Source organism: Gopherus evgoodei, chromosome 3, assembly GCF_007399415.2.
Source record: "Gopherus evgoodei ecotype Sinaloan lineage chromosome 3, rGopEvg1_v1.p, whole genome shotgun sequence".
Lineage (NCBI taxonomy): Eukaryota > Metazoa > Chordata > Testudines > Testudinidae > Gopherus > Gopherus evgoodei.
The window spans coordinates 169841628-169857884 of record NC_044324.1 but is presented as its reverse complement, the minus strand read 5'-3'; the positions used below and the strand labels follow the sequence as shown (position 1 = coordinate 169857884).

The 16257-nt window shown below is 44.0% G+C and overlaps 1 long non-coding RNA gene across 2 annotated transcripts; it reads right to left on the bottom strand.

Annotated features, from left to right (window-relative positions):
* Window positions 1-8826: 8826 nt before the first annotated feature.
* LOC115648968 lies at window positions 8827-11872 on the bottom strand. 2 transcript variants are annotated; one of them, XR_003999700.1, is made up of 3 exons: window positions 11836-11872; window positions 10860-10935; window positions 8827-8874 (listed from the first exon to the last, which is right to left on the bottom strand). It is a non-coding gene; the product is annotated as an uncharacterized LOC115648968 (long non-coding RNA). The 2 variants fall into 2 exon arrangements; XR_003999699.1 differs by having other exon boundaries at window positions 11774-11861.
* Window positions 11873-16257: the final 4385 nt, after the last annotated feature.

The window sequence follows — 16257 nt, the reverse complement described above, 5'->3', positions numbered from 1 at the left end:
GTGATCAGTGACTTATACATATGTTCTAAAGAAGACTACACTGTAAAGATAGCAAAACTGATATAATGCTCCCCCTGTCTATTTATATTTCATCCTGTCTAATAACAACAACAACAATCCCAAAATATCCTCATTCCTAATGGAATTCTGTCCCACTTCTGTTACAAGATCCATCCCTATTAAATAACCAATCTCTGCAAGGCTCTTGAGTGATTACTTAAGAAAGTTTTCACTGTATATTAAAAATGAGTGTGCCTGTCACTGTTTATCTATCTCTGCAACCAGGAATGGTGTTTATAGCCACCCAGTGGTAGGTATTATCTTGTTGATTCTTCCAAGCAGAATGTCCAGTTCTACAACAATAGGAAATATGAGTATGTAAATAAATGTGGAGCAATTCCACAGAAATCAACAGACTTACTCCACATTTACCTCACTGTAACTGAGAATGAATTTGGCTAATATTTTATTACAAAAAAAAAACAAAAACTCATACATGACCTAACAGGAAATACAAGCCAAAACTAACCTTGTGGGTTGGCAACTCTTCATGAAGCATGAGTGTTCCTGTCACAAGAATGATACACTTCTGATCATTCCAGGGAGATAGAGTGGGTTGGTGGGTGACACAAAGGAATGGGAATAAAGATCTAGAATGTTATTCAATTGTACTCGTCTTTTGCATTGTTTCAGTGTCTCAAGGGGGCCAGAAAGCAGACACCTCCGGCCAGCTGAGAATTTCTTTGGCATGGGACAGCTCTCAGCTGGGTCATAGCTAGCTTACCAGATGACCGAGCCAACATCTTCCCCCTCACACACATGTATTTGGCTCCCAGCACGGAGAGAATATTGAGGTGGGAAGAGGGTGTGGCTGGAACATTGTGCTCCAGCTCTTGTTCAGCAGGCATATCTGCCCAGATCATCAAAGGTATTTCGGTGCCTAACTACCATTGGCTTCGGTGGGAGTTAGGTACCAAAATAGCTGTTAGAATTTAGAGCTGCCTCTGGGCTCCACTAACCTACACTAGGACTCAACTCAGTATAGAATCACTGTGAGACTCAAGGAGTCAGCTGTGGCTGTTTGAAATCTGCCTCCCTCTCTGCTGTGCCAAGTAGAAGCCCAGTGAAGCAGAGAATCTGATGCAAGGATTTCTAGGTTCTGTTCTTGGCTCCACTGCTGACTTGCTACATGATCTGGGGATGTTATTTTTTTAAATATCTTTCTGCCTTAGTTTACCTGTCTGTGAAACAGGTATAATAATATATACTATGCCTCACAAGGTTGTTTATGGCTCTATATCACTTGATGTTTGTCACATACTGTGAGATTCTTGGATGAAACAAGCTATGTGCAAAGTATTAGTAGTAGTATTCTAAGAACATGGGGCTGGATGATGTGTTATAGCTCTTGTAGCAGGGGGTTGGCAGACTCTGAAAGAGCTCAAGTACTTTGACATCTCTGGATGAAAGGTATTATACAAGGGCTAAAGAATAGAAATTATGTATAGACACACATGCAGCAAGACAGGGAAAAAGAAATTTTGCACTAGGCTTAGGCACCCATCATAGATCTGAGATATTACTGTTCTGTTTGGTGCAACACATTCATGCTGGGGCGGGGGGGTATCTTCATTGTTCCATTAGGTAACATTCTAAAATGCGTGCGTAAATGTAATTCTGTTGAGTTCTGTATAGTTGTTCCTTATTTAGCCTAATGTGAGAGAAGAATCAGGCCTAGATCTGTAGTATGTGGGTGTGTCATAAACACATTTTACTGTTCTGCAATAGATTAGCAAGTTGACCCAAAGTTCCTACTTACTATTAATAATAATATGTGTACAGCTGTATATCTGTGGTGTGTCCTATGAGTCAGCATTAAGGTTTCCTTTTTTGCACAGTCCTTCCAAAGAGCATTACAAAAACACAATAAACCATGCGTATTTTTATTTCATTAAAAAAAAGATGCAAACGGAATATATCTCCTTCATTATTTCTAAGGCTACTAAATGTTGCACAAAAGGGCCTGGAAGAGGGTTTAAAACGCCAACTGTTCAAATACTATTTCAGTGTCTGGAAAGGTTTTTCTTGGTCATTGGTCACAATTATTCCATTGGACTGTGACCATGTAACCATAATTGGACAGCTTTGCATTTGTTTTAGATAATTTTTATTATGGCAGGGAAAAGGCAAGCTGTATTTTTTTAGAGTCTGCAACATGTCATATGAGGTTTTTTTCACCGCTGCTGGCTTGGTTGCTCTCTCTGCTTTTGTGAAATACAATGGATATATATTACATGACATGGCTGAGATAATCCACAGTACCTTTTTAGGGATGAGCTGAACAGGAAATCACAGGAAATGTTGTCAAAGTTTCCATTCTCTGTAATGAGCTGCCTCTGCTTTTGGAGGGAAAGAAAAAGGGGGAGGGGGAGGAACTTAGGAAGATTTGGTTTATAATTTTAGATCCCACAGTGGGAGATGGACATTTAATGCATTTAATTAAAAATAAAGCAGCAAGAAGCCATGCGGGAATCTACTGTTACATACATCTGAGGGCCTGTGGCATAATACATTTTAAGGATTTACCAAAATATTTGTAATAAAGCACACACCACAAAAATAACAGCTATTCTTCACACTCTCTTAGGTCTGTGAAAGGAAAAATGTCCAGATTTGACTCAGCACAGCAGATTTTAATAAACTGGCAGCTCATGGGTGATTATTAATAATTTTGAAAACTAAGGTAATCAAGCGATGAAAATATCCTTAAATGAGGCTGCTGGACAACAGTGTACTCTTTTCTGTATACAGTACTTCTCATTGACAAGCAACAAATTGCAAAGGCCAACGGACCTCTGACCCTGAAAGACAGCTTGGACTACAGCACTCATTGCACCAGTCCTTAAATGTAAAAACAATTGGCCCAAGCAAGAACATCTTCCCCAGCTCAGATGAAATCCATATTCTAGTTCAAGCAGGGAAAGCCACTGCTTTTCCCTGAAAAACCAGAGATGGAAATAACCAAAACCTCTATGGAAATAATAACACGTACACCCTGTAGTGAGGGGGCATGGTCTCCCTCCCTGACGGACGGGGAGAGAACCGCAACCACCCCTTGGTGGGCAGAACCAGGACACCCACAGCCACCCCACCGGAAGCAGAGGAGCGGGGCAGCAACTGGAAATATAAAAGGCAGGCTCTCCAGCTCAGCTGGGGCAGAGCTGCCAGAGGAGCAGGACGTCTCCCTCCTGCTGCTGGAGCCCGGACCTTACGGAGGCTGCTACAGTGCCAGAGACCCAGAGGGCTGCCGGAGCTGCCAGACACTGGGGACACCGAGGTGTGTTGGGGCTGCCACTAGCTGTTTACCCGAGCGAGACCGACAATACCCTGGAACCCAGATATCCCCTGACTGGGAGTGTAGGAAGGAGCCCATGGAAGCCGAATAGGGTTCAGCCATGTTACTGACTGCAGGCCAGCCACTGTGTTGCGCCGATTTCCCCACTGACCCAGTGGCAGATCACTCCACCATTCTTAGGGCCTTGGGCTGGGATGCAGTGGAGCAGGTGGGCCTGCATCCCCCTCCCCCTGCTGCCCCACCTTTAGGCCAGGAGGCCTGCATTGGTCTGACACCTACCTGAGATAGGACGCCAGATGGTTTTTCTGGCTCTTTCCATCTCCTGCCAGAGAGCTAATCCCCCGTAGACTGCTGTGTTGCTCTGCCTGACTGCAGGCCAGAGCCCTTAACTGATTATGGTCCCGTCCTGATTGAGGGCTCCAGGCCTATAAACTTACTGCTATTCTGCCCGATCATGGGCCAGGACCATTAACTGTGTGCTGCCCAGCTCTGGCTGAGGGCCAGGGGCTCACAGAGCCAATTGCTGCCCGGCCTGGTTTGGGCCTATCAACAGTCGACTAATTCCCCCCTGAACAGAGTCACTCTAGGACAGGGGTCAGCAACTTTTCAGAAGTAGTGTGCCGACTCTTCATTTGTTCACTCAGATTTAAGGTTTCACATGCCAGTAATACATTTTAACATTTTTAGAAGGTCTCTTTCTATACGTCTATAATATATAACTAAACTATTGTTGTATGTAAAGTAAATAAGAGTTTTAAAATGTTTAAGAAGCTTATTTTAAAATTAAATTAAAATGCAGAGCCCCACGGACTGGTGGCCAGACCCCAGGCAGTGTGAGTGCCACTGAAAATCATGCATGCCATAGGTTGCCTACCCCTTCTCTAGGAGCATTGCAGCAATAGGGTGTGGTCTCACTCCCTGACAGACGGGAAGAGAACCGTGACTGCCTTACACAACCACACACACATGCACATGTACACGCGCAGTCAAATATGGAATGGGAGTGCACACAAGCTCTGACCCTGAGCAAACACTCATTCAGCGTGTACATTCACACAGACATGCACACATGCATATGCTCCTAGTCTGAGTAAACACACCATCACAGTATGAACACATTCATGTGTTCTACCCTTGCTCCACTACCGGGGGGCGTGTTATAGTGGGAACCTATGCGTGCGTGCACACACACACTCAGGTGCACACACCTGCACATGTTTCCACCCTCCTCTAGAACTGGAAGGGCTGGCAATCTTGAAAGGGTGCTTCCTCTCACAAGATTTCCAACCCAATACTGCAGATTCACAAGATTCGACTCATTCTGAGAAGGTGGAGGGCTTGGTGTAGCATTTAGTATGGGACCAGGAGTTAGAGGGGCTATTCCCAGCTCAACTGCTGACTAACTCTGTGCCTTTAGGCAAATCATTTAGGCCAACATTTTCAAATCCGGCTCCCTAAAGGTAGGCACCTAAATCCAGATTTAGATGCCTAAATAAATAGCCAAATTTTCAGGGATCTGGCACACCCACAATTCTCACTGAAGTCAATGGCTTTTCACCAGGGATGAATCTGGCCCATGGTGCAATTTTGCTTCCATGTTTCAGCAAATGCTGCATGATTACTTATTTTTCCTTTTAAAAATGCAAAGAAGTTTTTATGTTCTGTGAAGATCATAATAAGCAACTTGAACCGAAATGTCTAGAGAGTAATTACAACCAACGAAGGTGAAGCTCTGGCCCAGGAGTAAACATTAGCCACCCATTTCCACAGCCTGTTGAATCAGACCCGAAGCAGGTGGTCAGATTAGACCTCATGAGCTCTGGAACACTAAACCTGCAGGATGGGAATTACTTCTCTGGCACTTCTTGGAGAACTCCAGGGGGTACTGGAGAGGGGTTTTCCTTTAGAGAACAATACAAAAACCTGGATGGGGGGGTGGGGAAGAGAAGTTTGGCTCCTGATCTTGGGTGACCAGATGTGCCATTTTTAAAGGGACAGTCCCATTTTTGGGACTTTTTCTTATATAGGCGCCTGTTACTCCCCACCCCCTGTACCGTTTTTTCACAGTTGCTATTGGTAACCCTATCCTGATCCCACAGCAGAATTCTTGTGCTTTCTTCACTCTTTGCTCTGCCTTTATCCCTTGCTCTCTTCCTGACACACCCCTTCATCTGGACCAGATTCTCCTCTGCCACAGCAGTGTGATTCCCTTTAATCTCCATGGGAGTTGTGATAGTGAGACTGGGAGAAGTTGGCCCACAGGAGTCTATATGCTGCTGTACTAGTATTGGGCCAAATCCTGAGGCCAGTCAGCTGTCTCTCCTTTATTGTCATGTAGGGGAATCTCTCCTGCTAACTCAGAAAACACTCAAGGTGATGCAGTGAAGGATGTGAAGCAGGTGTTCAGCCACTCCATGGTGGCAAGTTCATGCAAATAAGCTCTTTGTGCCCCTTCTGATTGTGCCTCCATGGATCCGGATCCCCACAATCTTGCATGCAGGAAATGTGGGGCTGTCTGGTGAGGGGGAAAGATAGACTGGATGGAGCCCATATATAGTGCTTGTGGAGGGGGAGACTGGGTGAGCTACTCTGCCCACACTCTCATTGCCAAGGTGGGACAGAATCCTTTGGTCCCAAAAGGCCCCTTTGCCAGCTGATTGCTCCACTATTACAACTGGCACAAATGCTGCTATTTCTATACCCCAATCTACAGGTGCCTCCAAGAGGTGGCAGAGGGATTGATTTGCAAATGCTGAGACTTGCGCCCACAGCCATAGAACCTAAGACCAGTTTTAAATTTTGATCCTTTAATCTCCACCCACAGCCGAATGAGGCTCTGTTCTTACGATCGGGCTCCTCAGAAGCAGGAGAGGGAGAGCTGGACAGAACACTACAGATTAACTACACAAGCGTTTCATTTGAGAAAGGATTTGGGTTTGCCAATTTCATGACATTTTCTCCTTTCACTAATAACACCTCCCACACTACCCGGATTGTGCAGCTTCAGGGAAATGTTGGATCTGCTTACTGAGAGCAAGCAAGGAGAGATTATGCACAGATCACTAGTGAGCCTGAGGGCAGCTTGGTCCTGTACAAGCCAAGGGTGAGGACAGAACAACATATACCAGCCAACACTTACCCTTTCCCATCCAAACCTCAAGCAGAGGGAGAGACTTAGCTAAAAGGAGCCACAGAAATGCCTCAGAAAAAGTCCATTTTGATAGTGGAGACCACCACTGTCCTGAGACACCAGTCTTTTGGGAAGGGGGTTGTTGGCAGACATATTGAATTGGAACTGGGATCCACTCCCCAGCCATGCTCCCAAATTTCTGCATCCCTCTGCAGAGTAATTCTTGGAGCGGACAGTGAGTGCACTTTATGAAGAAACCTTGTTTCCTTCTGTTTTATGTATTTGACATTTCCCAAAAAGAACAAAATGTTGGAATAACTAATTACTTCCCCTCCCCGCCCCATCTGTCATTAGGAGAAAGTTTACTGTACAGCTCTTGGTACATGTTGCAAATGGGGTGGATGGTGCTGAACAAAGACTTTCAGTAAGTAGTAAAAAAGGTGGCATTGGAGTCATAATCGGGGATCACCACCAGGGAATCACCCCCCATTTGTGTTGTTTGGAAAGGAGATCTGTCAAAAGATCATAGCAGACTGTATGTAAAACCCAGGCGGCTGCACTGGTGACTGATGGGGTGGCACTTTCTCTGTGAGCCAGAGAGAAATCAGCAGATGGTGCTAGTAGTGAGAATTGTCTTGTGGGAGGTGCAGAGCCTCATTCCCCTCTCACTCATACTATTGTGAAGCGGAAGTAGCTGTACTGAAGGTATAAGTGAGAGGAGAATCAGGCCTGCTGACTGTTGGATGGGACTTAAAAAAAGTGTGAACTTCTAGCCCCACTGAAGTAAAGGGGAGTTAATGGGACCTGCATTTCATGAAAGTCTTGCCCATTTAAGACCACCAGCACGTTCCCCATGAATAAGGGATTGACCCCAGCATCCTCACCTAATCCCAGCTGAGACATTTACATTTGCCTAATGACATCATCACTGGGGTTTCAAAACAACACATTATTCTTCACACTCCCCGACCTAAAAAGGCCTTGAGGTAGTTGAGTGTTGCTGTTGCATTCACCAAAAGATGAGAAGTGATCACCATAGATAGGGTTTGTAAAGGGCTTTGGGATCCTCTGGAATGATGGGGGAGATCTGGCCCAGGAAAACACATGATTCATGAAGATGATGTCAGTGGGGCTGTGGAATGGCTCCAGAGGATAACAGCTCCCTGCTTCTGATCTCTCACTGAAGCCCCTTCTTTGTAACGGGTTTTACTTTGTTCCTGCGTCATCACACCCATCTCCTTATTCTCAAAGTGTTGCTTTGGTTCTGAGAATTATCCCGACAACCCAATTCGCCAGTGGTGTAAATCAGAAGTAATAACCCTGCAATCAAAGGAATTATACTAGGGGAAAATGGAGGCAAATGAGAGAAGAATCAGGCCCCAAGCACTCAAAGTTAAACCAACAAGGATGTAGAGGGATGGCTGGCTATCCTAACAGAAGGAATTTCACTCTTCCCTCCTATCTCTTTGCAAGTGCAGTTAGTCCTTCCAGTAGCTGAGTATATGCTCTTCCATGTCCCAAGTTAATTTGTAGTACATGATTAGTTTGCAGCTATGTTTAAAATACTTTATTTTAGCTGAACAAGGGTATTGACGGCCTTGCTGGCCTCTGGCCAGGCTGACTCTTCAAACAAAGATGCAGTGCCCACCGCCCCCATATTAGTTTTCTTTCTGGAAAAATTAAATCTTCATTGGCAGGAATCAGGGCAGGAATCTTAGGACCTAGGGCCTTGGCTACACTGGCACTTTACAGCGCTGCAACTTTCTTGCTCAGGGTTTGGCTACACTGGAGAGTTGCAGCGCTGGTGGTGGGTTTACAGCGCTGCAACTTACCATCCACACTTGCGAGGCACATACAGTGCTGCATCTCCCTGGCTGCAGTGCTGGCTGTACTCCTGCTCTGCCTGGGGTTTAACGATTGCAGCGCTGGTGATGCAGCGCTGCTTCGCCAGTGTGGCCACCAAAAGCGCTGTAATTGGCCTCCAGAGGTATTCGGAGGTATCCCAGAATGCCTGTTCAGCCACTCCCAACAGCGCTGCAAATGTGGCCACACTGCAGCGCTGGTAGCTGTCAGTGTGGCCACACTGCAGCGCTTTCCCTACACAGCTGTACGAAGACAGCGTTAACTCCCAGCGCTGTACAGCTGCAAGTGTAGCCAAACCCTCAGGGGTGTGAAAAAAACACCCCCCTGAGCGCTGCAAGATACAGCGCTGTAAAGCGCCAGTGTAAACAGTGCTGCAGCGCTGGGAACGTGGCTCCCAGCGCTGCAAGCCAATCCCCATGAGGAGGTGGAGTAAGTGCAGTGCTGGGAGAGCTCTCCCAGCACTGGCGCTGCGACCAGACTCACACTTCAAAGCGCTGCCGTGGCTACATCTGGAAACTCCATATTCCTGGCAAAGAAAAAAAAAACAAAACACATTGGTGCTAATATTAGAGCTGTTGACCTATTTGCCACCAAGAAGTTAATGACCCAAAAAAGAAGACCGTGCTGGGGGAACTTTAAGAACCACAGGGTTTAGAACCTAAGTTTAAGTCAAAAAATGGGATGCGTGCAGGTTAGAAATGGTGCCCTTTGAAAGCAACCAACCATTAAAAGAGTCGTCTATGCTCAGTAATAGTAATGGCCTGGGACAATTATAAAAGTAACCAGGGTAAGGGTGCTTTTTCCACACCATATTATCCTGGCTTATGGTACCTAGAAGTTTCTTTAAGGCACAATAACAATTGGAAACAAGCACTAACTTTGCGTTCTCACTAGAGGCATGTATTTGCAGAGCTCTCTATCTATGAGAATCTAAAATGATGGGAGTTGTCAATAAAAATAATGACTGAGGCTTGAAGTGTCTCATTGATACAAGCACTTCAGAAGCCTCCCTCAGGCTTTAAAAACAACCTTAATGTTTATTGCAAATGGGGGAGTCTCCCTCCAAATGAGCAAATGGTGCACACAAAAGTTTCCCACTGTATCACACAGAGAAACCAGAACTTCAGCTACATCATGGGAAATTTGGAGACAATGGAATTCTTCTGCTCTGAGAGCAGCATCACTGACATCAGAATCTGTCCCAGAAACTGTTGCTCGTGCAGTGGACTGGAGTTGCTGCTAAAGATTATTTACTATTTAGAAGCCAAAAAGAATAAAAGATCAATGAAGATTGATTATTTTCAAGGCAGCACTTCCATCTATAATGGAAACAGGACTGTGTTTCAGTGGATCACATTTTAGCCATGTTAGGAAGACAGTTATGATGCCCTTTGTACTCATGATAGGGAAGAGGCACTAACAGATATACATTTGTTGGCTGCATTTGCCTGGCAATTGAATACAAGCTGGGTCTCTCCTGATATCACAAGATGGGAGATGTCTAGGGTCAGTGGTACAACTAGCTTTCCATTTAAAACCTGATGTTTAACCCCTATGCTAACTTCACCAAAACTAAGCCAAATTTTTCATCCTTGATCTCATGACAGAAAGACCTTTTTCAAAGCAGGGGGCAGTCAGCCCAGGCATTTGTCAGAAAGGGTATCTTGGAAAAAGGTAGGATGAGATTAGCACTTTGTGAGGAGTTTCTTAATTTTTTCCCCCAAACCCTGTCTCAACAGTGGATGAGCTAGAAACCCTCCCTCTGGTTTATTCTTCAATGAGGAATAGTGCCTTTGATATTATTTTAAGAAGTCTGATGGGATAATTTTGGAAAAATTCATCTGGTTTTATTTTTCCTAACTAACTTTCAAACACTTTAAATTTAGGTACAAAATACCAACAAAATAAACCTAACAAGATCTTTTGGGATAAAACATCACTTGGTTACATGCAAACCAAAATAGGTTAGCTATCACAGTACTCACTTTTCCAGAGGGTTACAGAGGGATGGGATTACAGTAAAATATTTTACCCTAATAAGTTTAAACATTAACAAGTCTTAGGAGGTAGCTGTGTTAGTCTATATCCACAAAAACAACAAGGAATCTGGTGGCACCTGAAAGACTAACAGATTTATTTGGGCATAAGCTTTCGTGGGTAAAAAAGAAGTGAGTTTTTTACCCACGAAAGCTTATGCCCAAATTAATTCATTAGTCTTTAAGGTGCCACCGGACTCCTCGTTGTTTTTTTAAACATTAACAGTTATTGAAACTTTTTCAATGAGTAAGTGTAATTAAGCTATTACAACAATTGGGATGAGGCTGTAGTAGCCCCATACAGATCTAGTGAACCCATTTCATACTGGGGTCAACAGGAAAAATCTATTCCACTAGAAGGAACCCAGAAGATCTAGTCCCTAAAATTTAAACAAATGCCATTCTCCTCATCAGCCAGAGATCTTTTATCCTGTCCATTAAATCAGAGCTGTTGTTGAATGCTAGACACACTCACCTTGGTTGATTCTCTTTTCCGTGTAGTAACTGTCTGGTCAGCAAAGAAATCCCACAGTACAGTATTTGTCTGATGTCTGAGGAGAGCAAAGCACAAATACCACTCTTCAGTGAGGCACCAGTATCGAGCAACACACTGACCTGAGTTATGGTGGTGTATGAAATGAGTGTGCCAGACCTCTAATTCATTTTTATGGCATTTGACATAAACAAAACAATTTGAAATTAATGTCTCAAATCAGTCCCTGGTGTAATTCCACTGAAATGAATAATGCCATAGCACAGATGACTTTGGCCAGCTATGTGGCATTTATATTGAAACTGTGGATCCCAAAGTTCTTCACAAATGTCAGATTAAACAAATCCTGGGCCTCATCCACAGCCCATTTAAGTCCAAGGAAGGACTCCCATGGATTGCAATGGGCTTTGGATCAGGTCCTATATATTCTATAGGGACCACTTCCCTGATCTCTGAAATGCAGCCACCTCTGGGTTAAACACTGTTGCAAAATCTTTCTTTGTGACTGATCTCAGAATTAAATTCAGACTCAACTCTCACACTGTTTGCCAATACTAGCCAGGAAGCATTTTTTTTCCACACTTTCCTTTTTTCATCTGTGCTATTCAAAAAGCAGAGTGAGGATTTACATACAAGCCACTAGGTAGTCTGTCCGATTCAAATTAGTTCCATGGGTTAGACAGTTTTTCCATTTCACAGTTCAGGTAACGATCACAGACAGCCTTCCCTGCTAAGGGACAACTGTGTCGGCAACAAGATGAATGGGTTACTAATAATACTCTGAACTTACAGTCACTGGCATATTTCATCCAAGAAACTCAAAGCATTTTACAATGGTGAGTCTATTAGTCTCATTATACAGATAAGGACACTTAAGGCAAAGAGAGTTGAAGTACCTTGCCCAAGGTTACACACAGAATGATGGCAGATCTACGCTGAAAACTTACAATCAGCATACCTACATCTCTCCGGGGTGTGAAAAATCCACTGGGCAGGAAAGTCCCAAAGTGAAACTGACTAAACAGAAAGTGGGAGTGGCCAGCCCATTTTCCCTGCCTAAGGGGAAAAGTGAAAAAAAGACCAAAACAAAAAGTAAACAGCAGAGCTGAAGAAGTGTGAAAGAGATTTTAAAATTTGTCATCCATTTTTCTTAAAAGCAAAACAAACCCTGGCCCCAGCCACAGCCTTACACTCTGATCTGTGCAGGGGACCTTTAAGGTGTGCCTACACTGCAGCAAAAGCCCCGCAGCATCACAGGGGCTGGCCTGGCTCAGCTGATTTGAGTTCGTGGGGCTCAGGCTGCAGGGTTATAAAATTGCTGTGTAGACATTCCGGCTTGGGCGGGAGCAAACCCGAATAACTACACTGCAATTTAATAACCTGCAACCTGAGCCCCGGGAGCCTGCGTCAGCACTCTGACTTTGTTCCAGCAAAGCACTTACACATGTGCTTAACTTTAAGCACATGGGCAGCCCTATGGGCTTCAGTGGAATTACTCTGTGATTAAAAGTAAGCACATGCACAAGTGCACAAGTTGCTGGATCAGGATCAGAATGCTCAACATCTTGCAGGCTCAACCCCATAATTTTCTTTAAAATTCCATAGGTTTTTGCAATAATTTATACAGAACCATATTGGTTTAATTCCAGGATTTTTCTAGCTCAGAACATCCTTCTTTGCATGTTCGTATGTTAGCGGCCACATCTCTGTGATGAGTTTCAGAATGTGAAGTCAAATAAATTTACCCTGGAATGTGAGAGAGAAACTACTTAGGGGAAGAAAATGGTAAGACAAAAGAAAGCAGCAAAGGCCTTAATGACAGTGCTGACGAATTTACCTCACTCAAGGTATTGTCACTGTGATGTTGCAGTTTTGCTGTCTAGGACCACATAGATCATCCCACAGCATAAGTGCCACCATCACTCAGTGTAGACAAGGAAGCGTAATTTACAAATGTCATGGTGTCTGATGTGGCTCACAGCTCAGTGTGCTGATATTAGGTCAGACTGTCAGAAAACAGGGCAGACGCCCCCCAAACTGATGGTATATTCTATAATTAGATTCCATCAAGCCAGTAACAAATGTGCACTCCTGGATTACTATATTAGTCTCACCATGGAGCCACTCACAGTCCCCTTAGGCTCTCCAATGCATCCTGCCACTCCGACAAGCTGGACTTCTGTAATGAAAAGTTATTAAAAACCAAAAATCGCCACACATTAAGTTACGCCCAGCCCCAAAGGGCCAATCACTTACCCCAAGTCAATGGATGCTCTGGATCTCACACCAAAAACAACACTGATAGCCAATCCTTTAGTAAACCAACTCATTTCTTCGCTAATGACTTTAGTAAGAGTCATTAGCGAAGAAAAAGAAATGGGGGTTATTGAGAGGTTAAAGCAGGTGAAATACATAACAGGTGAGTCAGACTTTGTAAGTTCAAATGATAGCAGTGATGTGGTATCCACTAGTTTCCCATAAGTCTCTCAGGGTTGCCCAAAATGGCTTGTGGGACCTGTCTTGTATCTGGAACGTTCACTGACAGCATCCAAATAGATCAGAACTGCGGAATCACTTCCTTCTTATAATTGAAAACAGTCTGGCAAACGTTTCCATCACAGCACAGATCTACAGATTTATTGTTGTTGAACACACAAAGATCATGTTTCTTCATTTACATTTCTAAGGCTCCAGTCTCCAATGGCTATACATAATGTAAACACATTAGCCAGAAACAATTTTTCATTAGTTTTCATGCAGCTTTAAATGTGAATTGACTTGTTGTGTAAACACTAACACACATTTCAGTCTAAGGCTAATTAAGTACAGGATACAGACAAATGAAAACAATACAATCAACCTCTCTTTTGATTTCTATCAGCACAAGTGAATTGGTCTGAATACATATTGATACACTCAACCCTTCTTTGATATTCATAAATAAGTGAATTGCCCTATTGCCATGATCTGAGCTGGTCTGTCTGTGTTACACATCTGGTAACCCATTTAGACATCAGAACAAAATAAGGGCATTAACCTTCCTTCAAAATACCATGACAGTACTTTTCTTGTCCATTAGTCTGTGTTATAGCAAACCCCATTCAACTATTGCGAGTCAAATCCTTGGTCCACAGGCAGCTTAAGTGGCTAGGATGAGTATGGGGGCTCTCTGTGGGACACATTTTGGGGGGAAGGAATCTTTCCCCAGCTTGCTCTCCAGCCACTTATTCAGCCTCAGAGCTCCATTACCTGCAGCCAGTGCGTTTCTCTTCCATGAGGAGGAAAACGACCAGTCTAATAGTGGATATGTACGGGGAGATTTTGACAAACCAGTAAAGTGCCTGAAACCACTATTGCTCATTGCTAAAAGTAATCAAGTCATTAGGTCATAAATTGGTCATGCAGCAGCCTTAGCATAACCAAGGCAGGAGTGGAGGGGGTTTTAGGTGCCTCAGACCGGGAAGCTTGACCCCACATCCTTCCTGCGAAGAATGTTGAAATTGCCGATATATATATTTTAGATAAACAGGAAGCGTGTCTATAATGTACCCTTAGGAATATGTCTGTCAGGGTCCCAAGGCATGGACATACTGAAAAAAAACACATATCTGGTTAACTGACGATCATAAGGAAACCTCTTGCTTGACCTTTAAAAATAGCTTGCTTAGCAAGTTTTCTTTAAGGGATATGTCATTGTATTACTCATGTATAAATAAGGGAGAAAAGTTTGAGGTGGGGGGACTTCTCAGAAGGGGCTCTTCAGGGACTCTCCCTCTGGATGCATCTTGTGTTCCCCACCAGCTACTGCTTTGCCACTTGAGAGCTGTCACACTCAGCTTTGGTAATTATCAAGGGTTGGGGGTGTTTTACTAACCTGTTGTGGATGTGTGTAAATGCTTGAGACTAAGTAAAGTTTAGCTTTAAGTGAAAGCACTCGTGTTGTCCTATTTGTGCCAGCCATCTGTCTGTCGGACAGCCATGTCTCCCCCGATTTATTTCCTGCCACCTCACACAGAGTAAAGGTTACCAAGAGCTTTGGGTTGGAAGAACCCCAGGTAACAGATGCACTGGCTCTGTCCTCACTCTCCCCCAAACAATCCCTTTCTACTGGGATGCAGGGTTCTTCTGCAGAGCAAACTTCATGTATGATTGCTATTTGTATTACAATAGCACCTAGAAGCTAGGTGAGGGATCAGGGTCCCTTTGAGCTAGGCACTATGCACTCACTTGTTTAGTAAGAGCCAGTCCCTCCCTCAAAGACCTTACAGTTTAAATAGACCAGACAGCAAAGGAAGAATTCTTATCCCCATCTTATCAGATCACACAGGCAGTCTGTGACAGAGCTTGGAAATAATAACCTAGGCTCTTATTCAGTACCTTATCCACAAAAAGCCAGCCTTCCTCAATTCTTCTGAATCCTCCTACTTCCTTCCTGCAGTGGGTCTGGTGGTTAAGGGCTCTCCATGTCCTCAGAGGAGTAGGCTTGACTGGACCTTTGCTTTGTAGGGGGTATCCATTCAAGGAATGGGGATAATCAGAATAGCTAGATTAGCTCGACATTGAGGTTAGAAGTTAAACTCAGACCTATTGAAAATATAGGGACATAACCATTCCAGTGGGAGAAACTTCAACATTTAGGCTATGTCTATACTACAGCTTACGTCAGCAGAACTTACATTGCTCAGGGGTGTGAATCCCCGCCCCCGGCCGAGTGACGTAAGTTACACCAACAGAAGGGCCAGTATAGACAGCGCTATGTCAGCAGGAGAACTTCTCCCGCCAACATAGCTTCTGCTGCTCACGTTGGTGATTTTATTATGCCAACATGAGAGCATAGAGCACCAGACACGCTGTAACAGCGCCACTACAGCGCTGTATGTGTAGACATGACCTTAGTCTACAAGGACTTCAGACCCCATCATTCATAACTGCTGAATATCTCCACTTTAGAGGCTGGCTGTTTTGACTATAGGCTATAGTCACTGTAGAACTGGTTGCATTGACTACAGGCCAAATCTTGCAACCCTGACTCAGTTCGGAGTTCACCAGGAGTTTTACCTGAGTCAGGATGGCAGGATTTGACCTTATAAAAATATTTTCATGCTGTGCTTCTGAGCCATGAAAATATTTTAACAGGGGAAATCATTTAACTGACATTTAAGATGGTTGCTTTGGATGAAACCATGAAATGAATCGGAGACAGTTAGGGAGCCCTCAGCAAGAGGCCTGAAATAAACAAACATGAGATTAAACAGCTCTGCACTAGGCTACAAAAGGAATTTTGGAAGGAAAGCAGAGGTGGAGTGAGAAGGTATTTAACAGCTGGCAGTGAGCTTGGAGAAGTGGTGATCATTCATCTTCATTAAGGACAATAGTCACT